This window comes from Jatropha curcas, chromosome 8, assembly GCF_041381405.1.
Source record: "Jatropha curcas cultivar XTBG-Jc1 chromosome 8, XTBG_Jcur_1.0, whole genome shotgun sequence".
Lineage (NCBI taxonomy): Eukaryota > Viridiplantae > Streptophyta > Magnoliopsida > Malpighiales > Euphorbiaceae > Jatropha > Jatropha curcas.
This window is the reverse complement of record NC_143158.1, coordinates 11,492,644-11,496,722: the sequence shown is the minus strand read 5'-3', so window position 1 is coordinate 11,496,722 and position 4,079 is coordinate 11,492,644. Positions and strand designations below refer to the sequence as shown.

Here is a 4,079-nt window from a genome sequence, read left to right as displayed (position 1 = left end):
CATTCGGTGCCTCCGGCACCGTTCTAACCTACATATAAATCATACAATCATATTATGAATTAGAAGTGACTTAGTATTCATAAGTTTAGTAAGTAATAATATTTTTTTTTTTGAAAATGATTTGGGAGAGTCCTACAGAAAAACTGCAAGAGTTTCCCCTAAAAATAGAAGTTGCCAAACATATGAATACAAAGCACTCCCAATTCCAAACTCCAAACCCCATCAAACTCCAATAACAACACAATAGCACTTCTATCATTTCATATCCTCAATAACATTTTAATATTCACCAATTAAATAGATGCATTTAAACATATCAACTTCTAATATTCTAACCATTAAATAAGTTCCAAGTTTATCTCCCAATATATACACCAAAATAATTTACAACAATATGCTTAAGTTATAAATTAACTCATACAGTCTCCAAAAATGTAATACTTATACATGCCATAATTTTTAATTACATAAAATACTAATCAACTACCAAAAAATCTCTTCAGCTCTGATGCTACTCTTCAGGTCTTTAAACAGCAAGCACAATCTCCAACCTGCGCGTGATAAAATCAACGCGCTGAGTATAAAACTCAGTGGTGCTCATAAAACACAACAAACCAATGTCGTGATGACAACATACTTAAAAAAAATCATTTCTATACATAAAATCATTAAATTTGAACATGTATTACATATGTACACCAACACATCATGCTTTAAAAATTCATTTGATATCATAAATACGTTGTGGTAAACTAAGAGTTATTAACATAATATGATCTCATTTATTTCACTTCCTTAAAAATATTGTATAAGGGCTCACATACACTTAGGAGAAAAAAAAGCAGATAAGTTTTCATAGCTTATTCATAATGGCCTTAGGTCGCCAACATTTTCATAACATATAGAGCGCGTCCGCCCTAACATAAGACACCCACGTGCCTAGCATATGATCATAGCTTCTTATCATAATGGCATCAAATACCGAGCATGCTCATCATACATAATAAAATCAAATCATGCATCAAATCCACACCAAATATATTAGAGCCCAAAAATATTTCTCATAAAATTCATGTTCTTTAGTCTTCTCATAATAAAAACTTAATTTACACTTAAGTAATTTATAAAAATTCTCATACTTAAACAAAATGACTTAACATAGAAAAATTTCCAGCATAAAAATAACATTGACCTTTGCTGTGTTTTTAAAACATAACTTGAGTTATGGGTCTCCAAATTAAATGAAATCAGAGTCATTAGAAAGCTAAGACAAAAGCCTACAAATGTTATGAAGGGATTATAGCCCAAATCAATATGGAATATAACAAAACAAAGCTAGGAACACAAACTAACAGACCAGACCTGATTCAGCAGAACCAAGTCCATTGTTTATTGAATTCCTACTAAACCACACACTCAAATTAAACCAATCCAGAACGAGAGAATTCTCAAGACACAGGGCAACAACTTTTATGAAGAACTCAGAATCTAATCTTGTCATTATAGTGGTCAAAATGGGCACTCAATGCAGTGATGCATGTGGCCCGACACAAACAAAGTCAGTTTGAGTGTTTTAGCCATAAGTTGAGTTATATATCTCCAAATTGGACAAAAGAGGATGGGTTGGAAAGCTAAGAGATAGACCTACAACGTTTATGAAGGACTCAGACACATATGGAAATTATAAAGGATTGAAAAATGGTCTTAAATTTCACTCAAAATCACGTTTTTCCCAAATTCAGTTTACTTTAGCCATGAAAGGAACATGAACCACAAAGATACAAGGTAGAAATGTCTACCACAACATAAATACTCATCAAACATCATCCAAGAGCATGTAATGGCAACCAAAATTCAACAAATCCATCATTTCATACAAAATCTCAAAATATACACATAATAGAATAAAGGCACAAAATCAAAATTTGAGTAAGGTAAGTGTGTTTATGAACACTAACCTTCAAAACAAGCTTTAACAAGCTTTAATCAAAGCTTCTCAAGCTTTGGTCTTGCCTTTATCCTTATTAGAAGGCTCTCCACCCTCTACATGGAAGAAACTCAAAATCAAACAAAGAAAACAAATAAAAGAAAGTAATTGGAGCATGATTAAGCATGTATATGCTAAAAGACAACTCTAAATCCAAAAATAATTAACTTAGCATAAAATCACTTACTTGACCCAAGTAGGAAAATCACCAAATTCCTTGAAATTAGTCACCAAAAATGCCTTCTCTAGCTTCACTCTCTAAGATTTAGTACTTAAATCAAGTTGGATGGGTGAATTTGATGTGTTTACTAAGTAGTTACTAAGTAAGAATTGAAGAAAAGGAAGAAGAAGAAGAAGAAGAAGAAGAAGAAGGAGGAGGAAGAGGAAACGTGGAAGTAGAAGAAGATGGCAAAATTTGGTGCTCAATAATTGATAGTTGCTTTATTAAAGCAACTAAGGGGTATTTTGGTCTTTTCTCCAAATAGGAGGGTGTTTTGGTCTTTTCTCCAAATATTCTCCAATTAAATTCCTTCAAAATATTATTTATCTCCACAAAACTCTCTAATTTATTCCATAAAAATAATTCCTCAAATTTCCTCCATAAAAATAATTGCTCAAATTTCCTTACTTAATATAACACCATAATTCACTATTCACTAATTATCTAAATTCTCCAAAAATATTCCTTACTTACTTTCTATCCATAAAAATCATGCATACATGCTCCAAAAATGTTAAATAAAATATAAAACATAAATAGTAATTTTTTCGGACCAAAATAATACCAACTTCCGAACCGGTGGTACTATTCACAGACCGGTAAACTACTATTGAAACACAGGAAAAATGGGGCGTTACAAACCTGTTTTCATAAGAAATATAGATATATAAACTTAATAGAAAATACATCATATTTTATATATCTACTAATTGTAAACCCCTCCCCCTAAACATCACTGGCATATGAATGCATGTGACTAAGGACAGAAATGCACGTGAATGTATAAGTCGCCACCTTGTTTAATTATTTCAGGGTAAACTAGGAAAAAACCCTATGTGACTCCAATTTTAATTAACCTAGTTGCTAGATTAATTATCCCAATGTTTAAGGCACAGTCTGCGAACCCGAGGTGGATCCCGAGACTATGTCATGCTGATAAACTAACCGATGAATGAATGCTTTGCAAGGTGAATGATGTAATTGGACCAAATGAAATGTTTAAATGATTTCGACTTGCCACCCGGGGTGAAATCCCGAACGTGCCTACGTACTTCCGTTTGAATGGAAGATCAAAGTCAACGTAGTTCGATAGGCCTTCTTTGAAGGGCTTTGAATGGGTATGCTTTATGCATGAGTGTGTATGCTTTGTGCATTTTGTGTGTATGCTTTGTGCATGATTTTGTGTATGCTTTGTGCATGATTTTGTGTATGCTTTGTGCATTTTGTGTGTATGCTTTATGCATGATTGTGTGTATGCTTTGTGCATGATTTTGTGTATGCTTTGTGCATTTTGTGTGTATGCTTTATGCATGATTGTGTGTATGCTTCGTGCATTTTTGTTTAGGCATTTTGCCAAAAGATCGATTGATTCGATTAGGCGTGTTGCCAAAAATGTTGATTTTAATGGCTTTTAGCCAAAATGATTTGATTTAGGCAATTGTTGCCAAAATGTGCGATTTAGGCGATTGTCGCCAAAATGGTTGATTTTAAGGCCTTTGGCCAAAAGATTGATTAATTTAAGCGATTTGTCGCTAAAATGGTTGATTTTAAGGCCTTTGGCCAAAATGTGTTGTTTTAGGCAATTAGTTTGCCAAAATGTGCGATTTAGGCTTTAATGCCACGATTATCAATTAATCAGGCGTTCGAGCTTAATCACAATTTATTGTCGAAACGTGATCGATTAAGGCTTTTAGCCACAATTATTGATTAATTGGACTTAAGCCAGATTTATTCGAAATAAGGCAATTGAACCGTAGTTATTAATTAACTAGGCTCTTTTAGCCAATATTGTCGGATTTAAACTTTAATACCACGATTATTGATTAACCGGGCATTTAAGCTTAATCAAATTAATTAAGTCAGTTTATTTAC

General features: G+C 32.9%; 1 long non-coding RNA gene across 1 annotated transcript; it reads right to left on the bottom strand.

The window, feature by feature from the left end:
- Positions 1–272: 272 nt before the first annotated feature.
- LOC149494199 (uncharacterized) lies at positions 273–2,386 on the bottom strand. The gene is made up of 3 exons (XR_016322321.1): positions 2,175–2,386; positions 1,959–2,043; positions 273–551 (listed from the first exon to the last, which is right to left on the bottom strand). It is a non-coding gene; the product is annotated as an uncharacterized LOC149494199 (long non-coding RNA).
- Between the last annotated feature and the right edge of the window lie 1,693 nt (positions 2,387–4,079).